The following is a 23522-nucleotide window of genomic DNA, read 5'->3' as shown; positions in this document are numbered from 1 at the left end:
TGAACTGTTGTGAGACATACTAACATTAAATCTTGCTTGAGAAATGAGACCTAGGCTCCGAAACATGTCGCGCGAGTGACTAAAACAAGTGATTCTAAACTGTAAAATGATTTAATATTTGTAGCATGTAATTTTTAATATGTATCTTTGTACAATAAAGAGTTTACTACTACTGTACTGTGAAAAGGTGTCTTCTTATCGGATCTCTATTGTTTCCCATATAGTTTAAAGCATAGAGTGACTTATACTAGAGCGGTACTGTCATAGTAAATTTTGTAACCCCAGTAAATTCACTGCCATCTGTCGACACACTTTAAAACTAAAAATGAAGATTTATAAAAATACGATAAAATGTATTTAAATATGGATAAATGATTTTTTTATTTGCATTAATTATTTTTATGATTTTGACCCATGTTCTTTCACTGATATGCGTTAAAATTGTTAAATAACAAACGAAACCGTCAACGCCATCTATACGACAGTAGGCCAAAGCTAGTAGCGCCCTCTGAACGAGAATCAAATTTTCTTGGTTTTCGAGGCACGTTTTTTCCTTAGACTGTATCCATCTATTACGGAGTTATATCTATCTTTGGTTTAATTTGTGTGTGATGTATTGTTGGTCCTCATTTTCGTTAGTCATAATTTGGCTTTTTAGAGACGCGTAACTTTTCAGGATTGCCATAAAACACTAACCTAACCTATCTAAAGGATTAATCCTGAGTTAACGGTTTCAGAATTATGACTAACGACAATCTGACAAATCATTACATTATAACTTTCAATAATTGAAGGGTACACGGAAAGAACATGTCTAGACACTTTATTCGGAAAATGAGATTTCATTTCAAAAGAAAAGCTCTTAATGAACTATTAGTTATATATTTTGCTACCACTGTATAATATATGTAACACAATTTTTTTTAAGTTTAAAAAGACCTGGTCACGGAATTACTATACATTTTGAAATTGTTGCAAATTTTAAAACCACGATTACTCAAAATGTTACTAAAGTGACTAGATATGTTCTTTCCGTTTACCCTTTAATTAATATAATTATGTCAAACAACGGGATCCACTTCTTATCAGCAGGTAAGCAATGCTCTTGTTAACCACCATTCCAGTTACAATATTTTTGCGTTCAATATGCTCGAGTTTTAAAAGCGTTGGCAATAAAACAACACGCCATACTATAAGTCATTCACGAGCCCCGAAAGCGGTGCGTTAGATCTCACATGCGATAGTCACGCGAACCGGAATTGCTGTGCTGTGTCGGATAATATAATGAAAAAGCACGAGTGTTATAATATACTGAAAAACACGCGTGTTTAATATCTAGGATTATGAGCCAAAAATCGGTGGAATAAAAACGTCGTTTTGAGCGTTTTGAAAATTATTTTTTATGAAGCAGACACGCCTGCGAGCAAGGGAAGGGATGAAAAAATTCGCACACATCTAGTAGGCCTCCGTGGCTCAGTTGGCAGAAGCCATTGGACCGGTGTTCCAATTGTCGCAGGTTCGAGTCCTGCCGGAGGTGTAAATTTTTCAATTTTTCCTTTAATTTAAAAAATTTAAATTATTTTTGATCGAAGTTTTATAGTAGTTTACAATATATGACTACTACATAATGATAGGCATTAAAACACATGTTTGGGTTTATGAAACGAGCGGAAAGCGAGCTTAATAAAAATATCACATGTTTTTTAATGCCTACTTATATGTACAGTTACATACACTGCTTTATCTAGGTACACAAATACTATAAACTCTTTATCCCTAGTTCATTATTATTGAATATTTTTTAGACGACAATAACACAAAAGCCTCCATTATCAAACTCCACGAATAACCAATAAATCAGCCTAAAACTCGTACAAAATTGGCAACGTGTCGTGCGAGTAAGTTTTACGGTAGTTTTTTAAATATATAACTTCTTTTTGTCTGTTACCTTCCGTGATTCTCACTTGATGGTCTCATCGGAAGATCAGCGCTGGAAGCCGCCAGCGCCGTGAGATGGGGCCATTTCGTGACACTTAATTTTCACTATGTTCTTTTAATGTATTGTCTATTGTCTGTATGTATACGAATAAAAACTATTCTATTCTATTCTACTACATAATAAAAGGCATTAAAATACAAGTTTGTTTATGAAACGAGCTGAAAGCGAGCTTAATAAAAATATCACATGATTGTATATAAGTACACTAGTTACATACACTGCTTTATCTACGTACACAAATATTATAAACTCTCTATCCCTTTTCATTATTATTGAATGTTTTTACAGGACGATAACACAAAAACCTCCATTTTAAAACTCCACGAGTAACCAATAAATCAGACTAAAACTCGTATAAAATTGGCAACGTGTCGTGCGACCAAGTTTAACATTAGTTTTTTATAATATATAACTACTACATAATGAAAGGCATTAAAATACAAGTTTGAGTTTATGAAACGAGCTGAAAGCGAGCTTAATAAAAATATCACGAGTGTACAATTAGATACATTGCTTTATCTACTAACACAAATATTATAAACTCTCTATCCCTTTTCATTATTATTGAATGTTTTTACACGACGATAACACAAAAACCTCCATTTTAAAACTCCACGAGTAACCAATAAATCAGGCTAAAACTCGTACAAAATTGGCAACGTGACGAGCGACGCAAGGATCCGAAGTCTGGTTGTTTGATAGTCATTCATATCCCACAATGTTTCCACCCTGTGGCGTTATTATCCAACGTTTTTGCACGATAATACAAAAGCCTCCATTTCCAAATTCGGCGTGTAACCCATAAATCAGGCTAAACCTACTCGAACAAAAAACATACTTGGCAACGTGTCGCGCGACGCAAGAACGTTCAGCTTATCACGCGATTGTCGCCCTCTTACATATTGGTTATCCATATCGTATCTTTATCAAATTTTTGAAATCTTAAAGTTCGAATCAGGCCGATAGTCCTCCAAGTCAAAATGGGGTGTTAATAGTTAACAGTCAACGAGCTACGGAATGGCGTAGAGCCTCGTAGCAATAATGTGACAACTTCGTAGGCCGTAAGCTACGACCGTAAGAAATGTATTTGATGCAAGTGACTTTGATATCCAAATAGAATACGGAACCCTAAAAATAGATTACATTATACATTTTTTTTCAATAGTGAACTAATCATTTATCATCCTCCATACTATTACCACCACTTCTACACCCTTTAACCGTTTACGTCAACTGTACTTTGTTGTAACGTAACCAGCACCTATACATTATAAGTTTACTTCAAATCGAAGTCTTTTTATTTGTCGTCGAGACCTACGGCGGCTACATATGGTACGTATGGTACAAATATTCCCCATCATCATCATCATCATCATCCTGTCCAGGCCGGTTTCGGCCTCGGCGACTAGGTTTTTCTGGTTAGTGAGAGCGACGATCGTGAGCTCTCAGGTGGCTGACGTAGCCTATTTTCGCAGTAAATGTACGACCACACTCACCGCAGGTCAGCACCCCTCCGACAAAATTATAGTTTATGACCGCAGGTGGTCGGGCCTTTAACTGGTCACGCTTCGCGTCGAGTTCGACTCTCCTCTGTTCTTCAAATATTATACAAATTATCGCAAGGCCCATCACTAGTGTGTGCAACTAATTCAGCTAATTAATACGTGTTAATTTAGTCAGTTCAGTTCCGGAGATAATGCGCATTACTAATGTTAATGTCAGAGCACTTACCCCCACATTTAAATGGCATTCAAATTTAAACTTTAACTTGTTGGAGTGAAGTCGGATTTTATTTGGGTTTGAAATAAGCTTTAGTCAGTTACGGTAATTGTTTGTTAGTCCTGACTTCAAAAGGTGTCTGCAGCGAATGTTGCCTTTGAATTGCAAAAGCATTTAATTATAAAACGCGCAAAATACGTATTAAGAGGATAGTGGACGACCGCTTGCTTCTCCATAAAACGTAGTCCCCATTTTCCTCCCTATATGTAGACATAATGGAAAATATTTTTACAAAATTTATTGTATATTACCTACACACAAAATGGTTACGTACAGAAATAATATACATATGAAAAACCCTGATAGCCCCTATTGACCGGGTGCACGATATCTAGCAGCGTAGCCTGGCGTTCGCAAGAACGTCGGCGCTTATCAAACTTAAGGCGGTTCCCTGAGCCAGAAGGCGAAAAATCTCCTTATATGATCCTGTTTTTCTAAGAGGCGTTGATATTTGTAGACGTAGAAAAAATATATGTAGTTCTTGACTATATTATCTTTAATATCATAGCTTCCGATACACGAATTATGACACTTCGCTCGATACAATTAATCCCCAAAGTAACCTCTAACTCGGACTTTTAATCCAACTTTACTCGGTTATGTATTATGTGATAATATAAACAAAAAAAGAAGAAAAAACAATCTTAATTTAAATAATAATTTCATAATATTGTCTTCGGTTACCGCGATAGTTACTCATGAAATAAAACTATGAAAACGGATTATATCGCGTATATTGAATTTATAATACATCCCGACGTTTCGAACTCTTTACAGCGTTCGTGGTCAACGGGTGACTGAGGAAAAATTACAATCACCTCCTTCGCCTTTGTACCTAAATTTATATGAATTTCATGTTATCAATTTTTGTTTTGTACAATAAAGTGATTTACTACTACTACTACTACAAAATGCAAAAATACCCACATACTAAAATAATGAACAATCATAGACTACAAACTTTAAGGCTGGTTGTACATGCAAAATCGGTTCATAAGGCTAGTTATACACCATAATTATTTTTCAAGTAAAGATATATATATATATACGCGATAAAAAACTATGCCGGCTCCAACCCTACACCACGGACCCGAGAAGATTTAATTCCCTCCTAAATTGTAGGAGGGTATCCCAATATGGGACCGGCAACAAACTCGGCGGGACACATCTTTTCAAAACATCAGAATGTCCAGCATCATCCAACACTACGGTACCGTAGTGTTGGATGAAAATAATTATGGTGTATAACTAGCCTTATGAACCGATTTTGCATGTACAACCAGCCTTAAAGTTTGTAGTCTATGATTGTTCATTATTTTAGTATGTGGGTATTTTTGCATTTTGTAATTTTTTCTCAGTCACCCGTTGACCACGAACGCTGTAAAGAGTTCGAAACGTCGGGATGTATTATAAATTCAATATACGCGATATAATCCGTTTTCATAGTTTTATTTCATAATAATTTCATAGCTTTCGAATTTCGATATTCTAGGGTAACGTTTTTAAAATAAATAAAAATCGACAAAATTCGATCAAAATTGACACTTGGCGCGCATGATCTTTCCCGTTCTTTCTTGCGAAATGTGACAGAAACAGCGGCAAACCGATGGAACGGCCTTAATAATTAACGCTATTTATAGTACACATTATTTTATAAATTTTGAGTAAAAATCTGTTAAAAATATGCTGAAAATAAATGTATAATAAACAACAATTTAGCGATAAAAGCCTGTACCAAATACGAAATTTTTAACAAAAACTTAGTACAAATTTATTTATCAATTTTACGGTTTAAAGGATAACTCACGTTAGATCGGACCGTGTACGGGCCGGAGCTTCCGGCGCTTCGTTTTCTATGGAAGGCATCACGTGATCACCTGTCATGTCATAGAAAAGTAAGCGCCGGAGGCTCCGGCCCGGACACGGCCCGGTCTAACATGAGTCATCCTTAAGTCTAGTCTACGGTTTAAGTCAGAGCTACTAGTTATTCAGTGTTAAATGGTACAGTCAAGTGTAAAAATATGAGTGCACTCATACTCAAAAATATGTCCCATAGCTCAGAAGTCAGCGAATTAAGAACTATGGGACATAGTTTTGAGTAAGTCGTATGCACTTTGCACCCATATTTTTACACTTGACTGTACTTCATTCACACCAATATTCTGGTTCAGTAGATTCAGTTTACTAATTGCAGCTAATTGCTAATGCACCAACGGACTTAATTAATTTATTGCAACAGGGCATGATTTGATACATTATTCATTGCCAGGCTTAGCTGCCTTTGATATAGATTATTACTTTGTACATTAATGAATAGTACATCGTAAAGGCCGGGATATAGGGACTTAGGGGCGTCCCACATATATCCACGCGCAATCGGCAAAAGCCATTAGATAATTGTATTGTATTGTATTTATTTATTGCAGATAACAAGATCCATATTACATTAAAATCACGAGCACAATTAAAATAACAATAAATAGGTACATTAAAACTAATCTTAAAATATAATTAAATTAAATTAAATTAAATTAAATTAAATTAAATTAAATTAAATTAAATTAAATTAAATTAAATTAAATTAAATTAAATTAAATTAAATTAAATTAAATTAAATTAAATTAAATTAAATTAAATTAAATTAAATTAAATTAAATTAAATTAAATTAAATTAAATTAAATTAAATTAAATTACATTAAATTAAATTAAATTAAATTAAATTAAATTAAATTAAATTAAATTAAATTAAATTACATTAAATTAAATTAAATTAAATTAAATTAAATTACATTAAATTAAATTAAATTAAATTAAATTAAATTAAATTAAATTAAATTAAATTACATTAAATTAAATTAAATTAAATTAAATTAAATTAAATTAAATTAAAATTTCCAAAAAAACATTAACGGCCTGATTCAAACTTTAAGATACGTCAAAAATTTGCTATAGATACGACAAAAAGTCACTTTTGACACTGATCCGTATCGTATCTTGAGCTTTTTGACGTATATTAAAGTTCGAATCAGGTGTAAATATGTCTGCACAATAAGAGCGAAAAAAACGTCGTTCGGTTCGGCTCGGCTGGGCCGACGCCTTCCGACGCGACGACGTCTTATTGCGTAAACATATAGCTTCGATGCTAGTGCGGAAAATATGTCATTACTTCACGAGTACGCGAGTTCACGGGACGAGACGACTCTTCTTTGACAGGCATTTCGGCAGCTATTCCTACCTCTACCTTCCGTTCCATTTAGACAACTTATTAAGAACGGTTTTTCAATCTTCAATATTAAAAAGTAAACGTGTTATAATGATGAAGAGGTAAGTAATATAAATATGAAATATGAACATTTTTCGTATTCTTACATTAACATTAGGTTTTTATGTTGGTTACGACGTTTAAAGGAAACTAATATTAACACTCATCAATAAGTAGTCATGAATTGGAACAAGTATAAATTTAAAAAAATTGGAACAGTAAAACGCACTAGTTCGCGAATACCAACTTTCCGCACGCTAAACAGCTACGTAAAGTAGCACTTTTTGAGCAACTGTATTAAAAATGCTTGACAGATGGGGAGACCCTTATCAGCCTATCGTTCGGATTCAAACCATTGAACTATTATTAAAAAAAATAAAAAAATAAAATAAAAATCATTTATTTCAGACTAAAAGGGCCATACATGGTTAGCAAACATTACAATCTTATTACTCGTGTTAGTACCGCATAAAAACTAAAACCATAGAGTAACTTATACTAGAGCGGTACTGTCATATTAAATTTTGTAACCCCAGTAAATTCACTGCCATCTATCGACACACTTTAAAACTAAAAATAAATATTTATAAAAATACGATAAAATGTATTTAAATATGGATAAATGATTTTTTTATTTGCATTAATTATTTTTATATGATTTTGACCCATGTTCTTTCACTGGTATGCGTTAAAATTATAAATAACAAACGAAACAGTCAACGCCCTCTATACGAGTGTAGGCCAAAACTAGTGGCGCCATCTGATCGAGAATCAAATTTTCGTGATTTTCGAGGCACGTTTTTTCCTTAGACTGTATCCATCTATTACGGAGTTATATCTATCTTTGCTAAAACTAAAACTAATTACTAGCGTATAGAACCGGCACAGAGAACCAGTATTTTGCGCCATGAGTTGCTGCCGTTTTGGCATCAAATCATAGAAGCGGAGCGTGATTCTCGCGACCTAAACGCGTAAGCGCCATGAATTTTACGGCGCTTACTACGTTTTGGTCGCGTGGTACAGGTTGTGATTGCGACAATTTCATTGTTTGGTATGTCGTTTCTATAGTAATAATAAATGATTCAGACTACATCAGAATTACTGAGCTGCTGCATTGCAGCGCGTTTTACTGCCGACAGCATTGCCGCCTCAAATGTCAAAAACACATAATAAGATTCTGACTTATGACAAATGTCATCATTGCCGCACATTTTCGAACAAGTTGTCAAAAACACTGCCAATGATTAATACAGCATGTTTCTTTTTGTTGTCGATCATTTTTAGTTAGTTAGTTAGTTAGTTTTTATTGTATATAAGGATCAGGTTACATTGCTGGTCGAATATACAATTACACGTTCAGTTACACTGAGACTTTACCTTTTCAGGTGTACATACATTTGCAACACATATATTTACATATTTATCTAAATACTACACATACTTATGACTAACTTAAATAATCATTAACACAGTAAAACGATTTTTCTATAAGCCACATTTTTGTGTTTGACTTGAATAGTTTAAGATCCATGTCTTTAAAACGATCCGGTAACTTGTAATTGTGATACATATGTTTGAAATTTTTTTTTTATCTTTTGTTCTAATTAAAAAAATATTAACATTAGAGCATTCCTGAGAAGTAACCCTAAGTGGGATGGTGTCCAATGGCTAAGGTATATCGTATATGGTATATGGATAAGGTAGGCTGTATAATATCATTGTTATCAAATCACAGCTAGTAAAAGAAAAACTAGTCTGGGTGTCTGGCGACCTACGAGCTGGCACATTTTTTGCGCAAACATTCAGGCTCACTGTGCAGAGGGGGGACGCGGCCAGTGTCCTGGACATAATGCCTCAGGCTAATTTAGGTTTAGAACTTTAGACTTATGATCATTTGTGTAATCCCTGTTTTGAAGAACAGAGGAGAGTCGAACTCGACGCGAAGCGTGACCAGTTAAAGGCCCGACCACCTGCGGTCATAAACTATAATTTTGTCGGAGGGGTGCTGACCTGCGGTGAGTGTGGTCGTTTACTGCGAAAATAGGCTACGTCAGCCACCTGAGAGCTCACGATCGTCGCTCTCACTAACCAGAAAAACCCAGTCGCCGGGGCCGAAACCGGCCTCGACAGGATGATGATGATGATGGGGAATCTCTGTTTTGTGATAATAAATTAAATTTTATACCGGGTTTCCTGTAACAGGAGCATTAAATTAAACTGGAGGCTGTACTCTTTAAACTGACCAACATTTGTTCAGCAACTTTTAAAAATAACTTGTGTTTTGATTTTCATTACACTTTAAAGTTTATTCTAAGACGCAATGTATTGCAAAATTTGTTATGTTTAAAGAGTGACAAGCAACGCCAAACACACAGATGGCAGCGTACATTGAAAATAATATTTGATTAGTATGAAAAAGGTATAATCTAAAAATTTCATAATTTTAAAAAGTTGCTGAACAAATGTTGGTTAGTTTGAGGCGTTAATGCTCCTGTTACAGGAAACACCCAGTATATTAATCAAAATCACAACTTTAACAAATTACGAAGCCAGAATACCGCCCTCATTTAAATATCGCCAACAATGGAAAATTATAGAACAAAAGTTCCCATTGAAATTCGCCCGACGTCATATTAAAATAGTCCGTTTAATTTATTTTCGGTAATAATCGAATGTGACGATTCAATGAACTTTGGGTGTATTCATATCTTACATATACAATTTGGTTCTTATTCCTTTGCAATAAGGTATAGAATCGACTGAATCATTAATAGTTATTGTGAACAGATTACGAGCCACAACAGGTACACCACTCCCGAAACATTGTAATGGTTTTGGAGGTTTTAAAAGCAATTAGAAAATAATGAATTGCATTATGTTCGTTTTTAGGGTTCTGTACCCGAAGGGTAAAATGGGACCCTATTACTAAGATTCCGCTGTCCGTCTGTCTGTCACCAGGGGGCGATTTTTGAATTTCTATCGCTCGATTTCGTTACTCGAAAATCGGTGGAAAACGGTGAAATGCAAATTTTTAAGGTTCCGTAGCCAAATGGCAAAAAACAGAACCCTTATAGATTCGTCATGTCTGTCTGTCTGTCCGTCCGTATGTCACAGTCACTTTTCTCTGAAACTATAAGAACTATCTGTTGAAACTTGGTAAGTAGATGTATTTTGTGAACCGCATTAAGATTTTTACATAGAAATAAAAATATAACAATAAATTTTGGGGGTTCCCCATACTTGGAACTGAAACTCGAAAAAATTTTTTTTTTCATCAAACCCATACGTGTGGGTTATCTATGGATAGAGGTCTTCAAAAATGATATTGAGGTTTCTAATATTGTCTTTTTCTAAACTGAATAGTTTGCGCGAGAGACACCCCGTGTCCGCCCCCCCCCTGTAACTTCTAAAATAAGAGAATGATAAAACTGAAAAAATATATGATGTACATTACCATGCAAACTTCCACCGAAAATTGGTTTGAACGAGATCTGGTAAGTAGTTTTTTTTAATACGTCATAAATCGTAAACCGCAATTTACCTTTCAGTCACGTTTCACATAAAAAATCTTCTTCTTCCTCGCGTTATCCCGGCATTTTACCACGGCTCCTGGGAGCCTGGGGTTCGCTTGACAACTAATCCTAAGAATCGACGTAGGCACTAGTTTTTACGAAAGCGACTGCCATCTGACCTTTCAACCCAGAGGGGGAACTAGGCCTTGTTAGGATCATTCCGGTTTCCTCACGATGTTTTCCTTCACCGAAAAGCGACTGGTAAATATCAAATGATATTTCGTACATAAGTTCCGAAAAACTCATTGGTACGAGCCGGTTGAACCCGCGACCTCCGGATTGAAAGTCGCACGCTCTTACCGCTAGGCCACCAGCGCTTCGTTTCACATAAAAATACATTGTTAAAATTATGCAATGTACGGAACCCTCGGTGCGCGAGTCCGACTCGCACTTGGCCGGTTTTTTTTAAATACGAGCGATAGAAATTGGGAATCTAGTGGTATTGAATTTAAATGTCTTGTAGTGTATTATTGTACGAAATACACGAAATCGAGTGGTTGCTGCCCTGAGAGCCCTATAGGGCAAAATTTTATTGTTTATGCTTTTACCGTAGAATAGAAATAATTTATTCGTTAGCACTTAGCACACACAAATAGAAAATTATACAAAACAGAGTAACATAAAAAAGAAAAAGTGCCACGAAATGGTCTCACCTCAGCATGTTGCTGGCGACTTCCAGCGCTGATCTTCCGGTGAGACCATGTACCGTACACGAGCTGAAGTTTATTTTACACAATATATTAGTATATTTGACACGTTTGGACGGTGTGGGGGTCGGAATGGGGGTTTATGTTTAGTATAGATAATGTGTATTTTCTAGTCAGTTTTAGTGTTTTTCTTTAGTTTTATGTGTACGTGTTGATTTTACACAAGATTCCACGTGGATCTCACTTTGACGTTGGCGAAACCATCGACAGTATCGATGGAGCCATATTACCTAAAGATTGATTGGTTGATTGACGTATAAATAACACTGGCACTGCGTGTGCTGTCATTTTGAAGCGCGTTTAACCACCATCTTGGAGTCAACGGCCGGTAGTCCACGTGCTTCTTGTAAAGTCTAGCTATCGATTTACAAGAGCTAACAAATCACCGTACACTGTCTTGTACAACCGTACAATTTTTGTCGTTTTTAAACCTCTTAATACCTTGATACTGGCGAAATAGTCCCACTGGGCTGAAGCCATAATTTTAAAAGAAGAAGAAGAAGAAGATGCGTGTGCTGTCAAAATCTCTGCAGACTTTTCTTGGTCTAACTCAAGGGCCTGACACTCTTTGATAGAGAAAGATAGTCTTATTGCGAATCTTATAACAGGAAAGAGAAAATAGTGCCATGCTTTGTCCTTATCACCGACCGGGTTTTTTTTCATGGTCGGGTTATGGCAGCATAGGTTAATACCGAAATTTATAAGAGTGAAAGAGAAAAAGGATTATGCTGCCATACATTAACCTGTAAATACATGAATATGTCTTTCTCTTACCCCTGGTCACTCGGTTTCATGTCTATAACTACTATACTATGTCTATGGTCTAACTAGTTAGTTTCAAAACCATTGCTATTATGGTGCTGCTCACGAGTAACGACCCAATTTTACTACGGACGCAATTTGTTTTGACCTCAGTCAAATTGGATCCATTTCCGGCCGCGTGCATGAGTAAAGTGATTTCAGTGTGTAATAGCCTATTTGACTGCCGCGTCAAATCAGCTACTTTTATGAAAAAAAATGCTAAGTACTTTTTATTACTGAGTTACGCAGCGTACACAGCACACACACAGCACAGCACAGCAGCAGCGTGCGTATGCGGCGCGGGGTGAATCAATCCTTTGATACCTATAGAAGTGTCCTAAGTGGGCGATATCGTTGCGAAGGCGAACGCCGTGGGGCCGCCGCACCGCGCCGCGCCGTTCGCTTCGCGTTCGCGAGTTGTTCGCAGCGTAAGACGTAGCGTTATTAAGGGAAGTATCGTGTGGCGTCACTATTTTTTGTAAGGAATACACGTTACGTCACAGGATAAAGGAGGATGGGCATAATAAACAAAAAGTACAAAAATTTGCCCGCGAAAAACTAGTGAACGAAACGCGCGAAACGCCACGTGACGGCACGCATTCGACAGATTAGTTCACATAAGTGTCATTAGTAGCAAACGTCAGTTCGACCGTCCAAAGTGTGACGTCATCACGCTCTGTCGAATTCGCGCCAAAAATTATGAGTTTCAACCGCTCAAAATTTTTCAACATTTGAAATATTTTTTATTAAATAATGTGAAGGTTTACTAAAGTATTTTAATTTTTTCTGGTGTTCAAAGGATATAAATTACGATAACGAAAAAAAAACATGCATGGAGCTAATTTTGCGTTAGTCCCCTCAGAGTAACCCCCGTACTCAGACTTTGAAACAATTGACAGAGCGGATGCCATCGACTCATAATAGTCGTAATGGATATCACTCCTTGGGGACTACTGAAGTTACTGAACATTGTTGGACTCTATTCTCTTGTAATAAGGGGCACGAATAGTTTGTTGACGTTATCAATAGTACAGGGGGCCTACCGCGAACACCAAAATTCGCAAATGGTGGACATCTTTCTCTGTCACTGTAGTTACGCGTTCATTGGAGTATAAGAGAAAGATGCCCGCAGTTTGCGTACTTCGGTGTTCGCGGTAGGCCCTCAATTACCATTGAGTACGGTTGATTGGACAATTCCTAACTTTATTGTAACGAGTTATGGTTCACTATTGTTTAACTAACTTATTTTTTTATAGCGGTAAGAAACGGATGGCTCGAGAAAAGCTTAAAAGGTTATTTTGATTATAGATGATAAAAAAAAAACTTATCAAGTGATATGTCTTGTACAAAACAAGACGCGAGTTTAAAAAAAAAAATGCGAGAGAAAATGTAAAACAGGGTTTATTTCGCCAGAATAAATGATTATTTTTATTTTTTTTATTTTACAAAAAACAATTAATAAGGTATTATTTTAATTAAGGTAGGACACCCTAGTAGTAGAAATTAAATGAAAAACAGCCTGCATACCTCGTGAATGTTACCTCTTAAGACCCAGGGCAATTTTTGCGCTTTTGAATTTGGAACTTTCTTTTATTTCTATATATGAGTTCAAAACTCGAATTTAATTTGTTGTTTGTTTTTAGGGTTTCGTACCCAAAGGGTAAAAACGGGACCCTATTACTAAGACTCCGTCTGTCCGTCTGTCCGTCTGTCTGTCTGTCACCAGGCTGTATCTTATGAACCGTGACAGCTAGACAGTTGAAATTTTCACAGATGATATATTTCTGTTGCCGCTATAACAACAAATACTAAAAAGTACGGAACCCTCGGTGCGCGAGTCCGACTCGGACGGTTTTTTTTATCACTGACCGTTGAGCGACGTTCTATATGACGAAACCTCGTTATCACGAACTTTTTGATGTTTCCCTTGAAATTCGTACTATCGGGGTTCCACTGTACGTGTAAATTGCAAAATTCATTGATTAGTACAGCGGCACGAAATGTCAATACTAGTGTTTACATCTGTAAAATAGGGATGTGACCATGTCAATCTGTGAATATATTAGCCCGTTGAATTCCTACTCAAAAAGCCTTGCATGAAATCGGGCAGATCTGTTTTTTTATTATGTTCTATGTGATGACCTAAAACCTAAACCTAACCTAACCTGAAAACCGTGAAAACCTAAGCCCTTCTACGTGTACACGTTCAACGCAGCTGGCCAACTTTATTGTCACGCGTGCAATAGAACATTTAAGAACAAGTTCGGCCTGGCCAGCCACATTAGGGCTCACGCTAGACAACGTCCATAATGTTTATTTGGGGTCGCCGTTATCAAAAACGATGAGGAGGACTATATAATATATATATGTGATGAAGTGGTTATGGCAAATCCGAGTTGTCGACCTCGGAAACCCAGCGGATCATTGTCAAATTTTTGAAAAACCTCTAAATTTTCTGACTTTTTTTAGTTTCATACATAGTAATGGAATTTAAGATGCAAAAAATGTATGAAAATGGTCTATTTTTGGTTAATTGAATAATCAAGTCCCCATTTGGTAAAACCGCAGAAGGGTTATCAGGTTTTTCTTTAAATACAAGCTTTCATCATCGACTGTACCTGTTAGGGTTCCGTACCCAAAGGGAAAAAACGAGACCCTATTAGGACTCCTCTGTCCGTCTGTCTGTCACCAGGCTGTATCTCATGAACCGTGATAGCTAGACAGTTGAAATTTTCACAGATGATGTATTTCTGTTGCCGCTATAACAACAAATACTAAAAACAGAATAAAATAAATATTTAAGTGGGGCTCTCATACAACAAACCTATTTTTTTTGCTTTTTTTTGCGTAATGGTACGGAATCCTTCGTGCGCGAGCCCGACTCGTACTTGTCCGGTTTTTTATACTATTGTAGCCCATCCTAAAAACCAGAGAATTTGGGACGGGTACCGCCGTGGCCGGGTGGTCTAGTGGTCAGGACGTTAGCCGCGTAAGCTGAAGACGCGGGTTCGATTCCCGCCTCGGCCACCGGTGGACTTGGTCACTTTTTCTTTAGTGTATGACATCTTTTTCAGTTTATGAACAATTTTTACTGTTAAGCAAAAAAATATTTCAGTGTAGTTTGCTTCAAATAGAATAATCGTAACTCAATAGAACCAATTATCGGATAATCAATTGCCGTCCCATCCCTAAATACGAGCGGATGCTAATCCTAATGAATTGGAGGCCACAGGTAAACAGAGGGAGGGGGCGCAAAGTGGGACAGGGGGCAATGTGGACCGATAGGGTGGAACTATTTGAGGCACTTGCCGCTCATTAAGTAGTTGCTGTCTTTTGACGTAATTACTAGTAATTAAGACACGGTAGTTAAGTGTTTATATGCATCGACATGTATCAATACATGAAGGGTACACGGAAAGAACATGTCTAGTCACTTTAGTAACATTTTGAGTAATCGCGATTTTAAAATTTGGAACCATGTCAAAATGTATAATAATGTAAAACTTATATGTTGTACGTATGTTGCACCAACACACTTGTTTGACCCAATGGTTGACTGGTAGAGAATGCCTTTTGGCATTAAGTCCGCCATTTGTCCATTTGTCTTTGTGCAATAAAGTTTAATTAAATAAATAAATAAAATTATTTCAACTCGCATGTGATTTGAAGAGGTCTCTATTGTTGGACATAATTATTGAAAGTCATAATGTAATGATTGTCATATTATCATTAGTCATAATTTGATTTTTCTCAGAAACGCGTAACTTTTCAGGAATGCCATTAAACAAACCTAACCTAGCCTAACCTATCTATAGGATAACCCGAGGAAAATCCTGAAAAGTTAACGGTCAGAACTATGACTAATGATAATATGACAATCATTACATTATGACTTTCAATAATTATGTCAAACAAAGGGACCCCGATTTGAAGGTCTGTAGAAGCCTTAAAAGCTTGTTACCAAGGTCATAAAGGTCTAGGTTAGTAAGGTCAAGTAATCCTTGAAAACCCGGTAAAACCCGTCAATGCGGGTCCCAAACAGCTGGGAGCCTAAATATAAGCCCACGTCTAATTGAAAACAGACCCCTGATAAATTTCTCGTCACGATTGTTATTGTGTAAACTTTATCTAGTGGTTTTAAGGTATTCACCGCTTTTTAAATATTTAACGTTCTTTTTTAGATCCGTCATGAAGTCAATAGGGAATATTACGCGAAACTCTGCGTACCGGGCGCCACTACCACATTTATTGTTTGACATCATTATTGAAAGTCATAATGTAATGATTGTCATATTATCATTAGTCATAATTTGGTTTTTCTTAGAAACGCGTAACTTTTCAGGATTGCCATAAAACAAACCTAACCTATATGCAGGATAACCCGAGGAAAATCCTGAAAAGTTAACGGTTTCAGAATTATGACTAATGATAATATGACAATCATTACATTATGACTCAATAATTATATGAAACAAAGTGACCCCGGTTCTCGGTATATATCAAGTTTATCATAGCCCTAATCAAGGTAAAGGTAAATTTAATTGAGTTTGGCTTCGCTATACACAATAGATGCCTTAAACTGTCGCCGTTGTCCCAATAATTGGACGCGGGGAGAGGATAATTTGTATTGAGGCCTGAAACAAACAAGATATTTTAGGTTCTAGGTTACACGTGGATAGGAACGTGATGGGTAGACTTATTTGAATGTCTGGGGGGGGCAATTAATATTTTGATTTGTGTCCGTACATTTTAGTATTTCTTGTTATAGCGGCAACAGAAATACATCATCTGTGAAAATTTCAACTGACTAGCTATCACGGTTCATGAGATGCAGCCTGGTGACAGACAGACAGACGGACAGCGGAGTCTTAGTAATAGGGTCCCGTTTTTACCCTTTGGGTACGGAACCCTAAAAACTGTAATAGATGTCATATATTAAAGAAAAAGTGACACGCCCTCCTGCCTGCGCCTGGGCGAGGTGGCCTAGGGGTTCATGGCGTTAGCCTCGATAGCTAAAGACGCCGTTTCGAATCCGGCCTTCACCATTGGAGGGCTTCGTCACTTTTTCTTTAATATATGACGAATGCACACGTGTTTCATACGACGTTTTTCAACACGCGAGGAAAATAAACAAAAGTAATATATTAAGGCGGTTCCCTGAGCCAAAAGGCGAAAAATCTCCTTATATGATCATGTTTTTCTAAGAGGCGTTGATATTCGTAGACGTGGAAAAAATATATGTAGTTCTTGACTATATTATCTTTAATATCATAGCTTCCGATACACGAATTATGACACTTCGCTCGATACAATTAATTCCCAAAGTAACCTCTAACTCAGACTTTTAATCCAACTTTACTCGGTTATTTATTATGTGATACTATAAACAAAAAAAGAAGAAAAAACAATCTTAACTTAAATAGTAATTTCATAGCTTTCGAATTTAGATATTGTAGGGTAACGTTTTTAAAATAAATAAAAATCGACAAAATTCGATCAAAATGGACACTTGGCGCGCATGCTCTTTCCCGTTCTTTCTTGCGAAATGTGACAGAGACAGCGGCAAACCGATGGAACGGCCTTAATCATTTTTCAATTGTTAAAACGGTAAAAGTACAAAAAAAGTTTCAATCGGAATATCATACATTGCCGCACAAGTTGTATAATTATTATGAGCCTAAAAGCGATTCAATAAGTTCTACATTGCGAGGAAGTGTGTTGAAAAGAAAAAAGAAACCCTAAGAGATTTTTTTTTCAGAATATAAAGCTTTCTACAATAATTTAAACGCGTACAATACCTAAGTCGTATGTTTTCCACTTTCATTGTGAAAATAAAATGAATTTCAAGGGAAAATACGTTGCATTTCCTTTTGTTAAAAGCAGGCAAGCCAGGCTTCAATTCTGTGACTTGTAGTTTAATTCCTATTAAGAATTTGTTACACCGACACTAACAAAAGCTTTTTTCTACTCGTCGAGTATAATCTGTGTATTACGACTTCATATGCAACACTACAACCTTACTCTTTTCAACGTTGGATAGTCTATGGCACTTCCGACTTAAGCATAAGAATTTTATCGATACGGTTTAGTCAAGTATAAAAATTTTGAAAATAGAACTTCATACATTTCAGTAAAATATTTCTTGTTTAAGGAGACTCGATTCAATGCAAATTAGCCTACTTAAACACGCTGCTGCGTCGCATCTGCTGTGTGATTGGTTGGCAATCTCGTACCTTAACCTAAGCAACTCAGCAAGCTTCGTTGCTTAAACACGGTACTCGACTGAAAAGCTCTCTATTATATCACGATTGTATAAAATACTATTTCACTTCTCATGCTCTGAAAGCGGGTCGTTGTTGTTCTAAAAAGTGTGCAGAAAATGATACGTTTCTGCTCTAGAGCACTTTTTCAGTAGGTTTTTTTCTTTTTTTAGGCTTCCGTACACAAAGGATAAAAACGGGACCCTATTACTAAGACTCCGCTGTCTGTCTGTCTGTCCGTCTGTCACCAGGCTGTATCTCACGAACCGTGATAGCTAGACAGTTGAAGTTTTCACATATGATGAATTTCTGTGGCCGCTATAACAACAAATACTAAAAAGTACAGAACCCTCGGTGGGCGAGTCCGACTCGCACTTGTCCGGTTTTTATTATACTATATAACCATCTGTGGCCTGATCAGAACTGACGAAACGCAGGTTCGAATTCTGCTTCAGGCAATTATTTTCTTTACCCTTTCTTCATAAAATACTCCAATCTTTCATATTCTTTCAATAGTTCCGAATAGAGCCATAGGAGAGTACCACATATACACCTACGTCATAATACGAAAACGAGCAAGTTATATACTTCCATTCAATAAAGATTGCGAACAATAGCTGTCGACGTCAAAAATAAGTAATCACATTCCCCCTTATTACTAAGAAATACGGTACAAAATTGTTTGCATATTTCTGACGCCATCACGATCGCGGTTCGCGGTAAGCCGGAAAACATGGAGACTATACCTAAAGGAGCCAAATCTCTATGTACGAAAAGTGTCCATCAAAAAACAGTAATTAGGCGGCGCCATCATACACCGAAATACTACCAAAAACAACCTACGTAATTTGGTCGGGTTATTTGTTGCCTTATATGGTTCATGTTATACTCATGTCCCAGAGCCTAACTAGCGCCATCGGAGAGATTAGGAACTATTATTTAAAGCTGAAAGCGGTCACTTTTGCAACCATTCTGCTATAAGAGATTGGCATCCTTTCTATACCGGAAAGTACAATATTGGCATTTTAAAATCATTTTAGTGTAAAGAGGTTAGGTACTTGAAGTATGTATGTGTGAGTTTGCTAGTGTTAGTTACGTAAGACTCGAGTCCTTTAAGTCCCCGGCAAGCTCGGTTCTCCATACAAAAGTAGTTACGCTCTCATTTTACAATGACTCGCTAGATTGCTGTGAAACTTTGTACTTACAGATAAGGTATATCTAGGTCTGTAATTAGTTTATGTAGCTTCAGATACCATAGTAAAAAAAATACAGCGAATTTAAGTTTTTCATACATAATTTGTTTTTGCTCTATTTTGTTTGTTTTATAAGTTTATTAAGTGGAACTATATAAACGAATTAGAGACCTAGATATACCTCATGTCATTTTTTATGCAAAGTTTCGTAAAAATCCAACACATACTTTTAAAATGAGAAAGAAACTCCGTTTGTATGGGAAGGTGAAATTCGGCCGAGCTTGATAGGTAAAGCGCGGCTACTAAATAAGTCGAAATGTTGTGTAGCCTGGCGTCCACTAGACTTGGCGAGCCGAATCGAATCGAATCGCAATAATTCGCTTCCTATGCGCACGCACGCACGCAGTTGCATTAGAAAATATAGGAAGCGAATTATTGTGATTCGATTCGATTCGCCTCGGCGAGTCTAGTGGACTCCAGCCTTAAATTTAGATGGCTTTGCGGGCCAGTGTCAAAAATGACGTTTTTGTTTCAAGAAACGTCATTTTTGACACTGACATATCTAATCCATATCGTTTCCAGAACTAGAAGGCGGTTCCCTGAGCCAGAAGGCGAAAAATCTCCTTATATGATCCTGTTTTTCTAAGAGGCGTTGATATTCGTAGACGTGGGAAAAATATATGTAGTTCTTGACTATATTATCTTTAATATCATAGCTTCCGATACACGAATTATGACACTTCGCTCGATACAATTAATTCCCAAAGTAACCTCTAACTCGGACTTTTAATCCAACTTTACTCGGTTATTTATTATGTGATACTATAAACAAAAAAAGAAGAAAAAACAATCTTAACTTAAATAATAATTTCATAGCTTTCGAATTTCGATATTGTAGGATAACGTTTTTAAAATTAATAAAAATCGACAAAATTCGATCAAAATTGACACTTGGCGCGCATGATCTTTCCCGTTCTTTCTTGCGAAATGTGACAGAGACAGCGGCAAACCGATTGTTCGAATTGGTCTGTTAGTTCACTTTTCTTTTCTTTTTCTTTGGCCGATTTTTTACTACTAAGAGTTACTGACATATCCACGGACGGACAGAAACGGATACGACGAAATTATATTACGTTTCTTTTTAAATACCTTTTTAACAACTGTAACATAAAACTGATATTAAACGTCGTATTTAAAAAAATACATCTGGAATGGTGAATACACCATTCCCAGCTGTCAGAAAAATATGCTATAAAAGAACTAAAGTTAATTGCATATCAAATTCAAACGAGAGCACAATTAGAAAAAAAAGTATAATGGAGGGCGCAAATAATGCGCTCTCATAAAAAGAAATGCAATACTCAACAAACATATAAAACGGCGGCCCGATTCGAATCGTTTGGATAACGACTCGTGACACTGCGACTTATTCACTTGTGCGACAATGCTCCGTGACTGAAATACATGATTTAAACTGTGTATTTCATTAGTTTAATGTTAATATCTCGACAGATTACTGGAATGGCACTTTATGTAAAGCTTTAAACTCTCGCGTTTTGAATTATACGAACGGGGCTATCCGAACATTTTTAGGGTTCCGGACCCAAAGGGTATAAACGGGACCCTATTACTAAGACTCCGCTGTCTGTCCGTCTGTTAGTCTGTCTCCAGGCTGTATCTCATGAACCGTGATTTTCACTGATACTGTATTTCTGTTGCCGCTATAACAACAAAAACAGAATAAAATAAATATTTAAGTGGGGCTCCCATGCAACACACGTGATTTTTTGCCTTCTTTGCGTAATGATAAGGAACCCTTCGTGCGCGAGTCTGACTCGCACTTGGCCGGTTTGTTTATAATCTAATTTCGGGTAGTTTAGTGTTGTTTACTTAGATCTCCGTTGACATTTTGCTGGGACGTCAGCCTTTTCGTGTCCACAGCTGGCGCAACTCAGCTGAAACGTCGGAATTTAAGATAAAACAATAAAATTCAATCGCGGTAGACCCGTTTGTATAATAAAAAAAAATAAAAAAAAATAAAACTTTATTTTTCATAAATAACAAGAATTACAATATGCCTAGCTCTAATCTTATATTTTTAAGATTATATGGGTTAAGGGATAATTAAATACGCATTTCATGTATGTTAAATGTTATATTGCAACCGTTGTATCCAAAAACATGTCAATTTCTTAATAACAACGTGCTGTAGAGCAGCGATGTCATAAAAAGTTATTAAAACATATCAAATCGGGTTGCTCTCATTTCCACCCACTCTTTATAAAACCCCCATTTGCCAAAACAAATGAAATCAAAAACGCACGCCCTTCAGTTAATTAATAATTAAAACAAAACGAGCCAAATGACAAATGAAAGGGTCGAAACAATAGGTACGGAATTAAACACAAATAGGTATGTCAGTTTGAAAAATAAATGACCTATTTATAAGTGAATAGGTATAACCACAACTAGGGAACAAATCATTTATAAAAATAGCCTCGAAAACGAGCCAAATGACAAATGAAAAGGTAGAAACAATAGGTACCTACGTTTTTAGTATTTGTTGTTATAGCGGCAACAGAAATACATCATCTGTGAAAATTTCAACTGACTTGCTATCACGGTTCATGAGATGCAGCCTGGTGACAGACAGACAGACGGACAGCGGAGTCTTAGTAATAGGGTCCCGTTTTTACCCTTTGGGTACGGAACCCTAAAAGCTGTAATAGATGTCATATATTAAAGAAAAAGTGACACGCCCTCCTGCCTGCGCCTGGGCGAGGTGGCCTAGGGGTTCATGGCGTTAGCCTCGATAGCTAAAGACGCCGGTTTGAATCCGGCCTTCACCACTGGAGGGCTTCGTCACTTTTTCTTTAATATATGACATCTATTACAGTTTTGAATTTATATATAGTAGTGTGGCTACTTAAAAAAAAACCTTCTTTTTCTTATTGTGTTTAGCATACCCTCCTAAGTCCTGCGGTACCAAATTTTGTACATAATAAAAGTCACCCTTCGGTCCCAGCATTAAGTAAAATAGTATAGTAATAAACACTGATAGTACATATTTCGGTACAAATGTTTAGATGCCCCCCACTTTCAAATTTGAATGCTCGCGCGGAGTATTCTGACAGTCCATAGAGTTGTAAATAGTCTGTTCAGGAAATATTTATTATGTGCAAAAAAATGAACAAGAGGCCTCTAGGACTATCTTCTTCCTGCCCTTAATCCCAACTTCATTTGGGGTCGGGCCTTCTTGTGCGCTTGCGCCAGGCCAGTCTGTCCTGGGTTGTCAACAATGGGATATTCTGGGTTTTTAGGTCCCTCTCGACGGTGTACCACCAAGTGGCGGGCGGTCTGCCTCTGCCTCTTGGTCGCTGCGTGCTATTAATGTCCAGCACTGTTTTTACGGGATGGCTATCGTCTCGCCTCATGACGTGCCCGTACCATCTTAGTCGCCCCTCCTTGACCTTCTCGGCTATTGGTGCAACTTTGAAGGAACCTCTTACATATTCGTTCCGCACTTTATCTAAGCGCGTCACGCCTCCTGCCCACCGGAGCATTTTCATCTCTGCTGTGTGGAGTTTTTGCTCGTGCTTCCTCAAAGTTGCCCAGCGTTCGGAACCATATGTCATGGTAGGTCTGACGGCCGCCTTATATACTTTGCCCTTAGTTTTTATTGGCACTTTTCTATCACACAGAACGCCGGACAGCGTTCTCCATTTAAGCCAAGCCGTATTAATTCGATGGTCCAGGTCCAGAGGCCTCTAGGACTATGACGTTTAAAAAAAGCTGGGACTTAGGAGGATACCATATAAACAGTTCGAGCGATGTGATGCATTTGTACCACGCATAAACTTTTATAAGTTTCTATGGCGCATCTTAGCTTTAAGTTCTTTGTATTGTGTTTAGCGATATAAATAAATAAATAAATAAAATAAAATAAAT

The 23522-nt window shown here is 36.8% G+C and overlaps 3 non-coding genes across 3 annotated transcripts; all 3 read left to right on the top strand.

Moving 5' to 3' along the window:
• The first annotated feature begins 1462 nt into the window (after positions 1–1462).
• Positions 1463–1537, top strand: Trnat-ggu (transfer RNA threonine (anticodon GGU)). The gene has a single exon. It is a non-coding gene; the product is annotated as a tRNA-Thr (tRNA).
• A 13539-nt stretch (positions 1538–15076) lies between these two features.
• Trnat-cgu (transfer RNA threonine (anticodon CGU)) lies at positions 15077–15148 on the top strand. The gene has a single exon. It is a non-coding gene; the product is annotated as a tRNA-Thr (tRNA).
• Positions 15149–22350: 7202 nt separating this feature from the next.
• Positions 22351–22423, top strand: Trnas-cga (transfer RNA serine (anticodon CGA)). The gene has a single exon. It is a non-coding gene; the product is annotated as a tRNA-Ser (tRNA).
• The last annotated feature ends 1099 nt before the right edge of the window (positions 22424–23522 follow it).

This window comes from Cydia strobilella, chromosome 5 (assembly GCF_947568885.1).
Source record: "Cydia strobilella chromosome 5, ilCydStro3.1, whole genome shotgun sequence".
Classification (NCBI taxonomy): Eukaryota; Metazoa; Arthropoda; class Insecta; order Lepidoptera; family Tortricidae; genus Cydia; species Cydia strobilella.
This window is presented reverse-complemented; position numbering and strand designations above follow the sequence as displayed.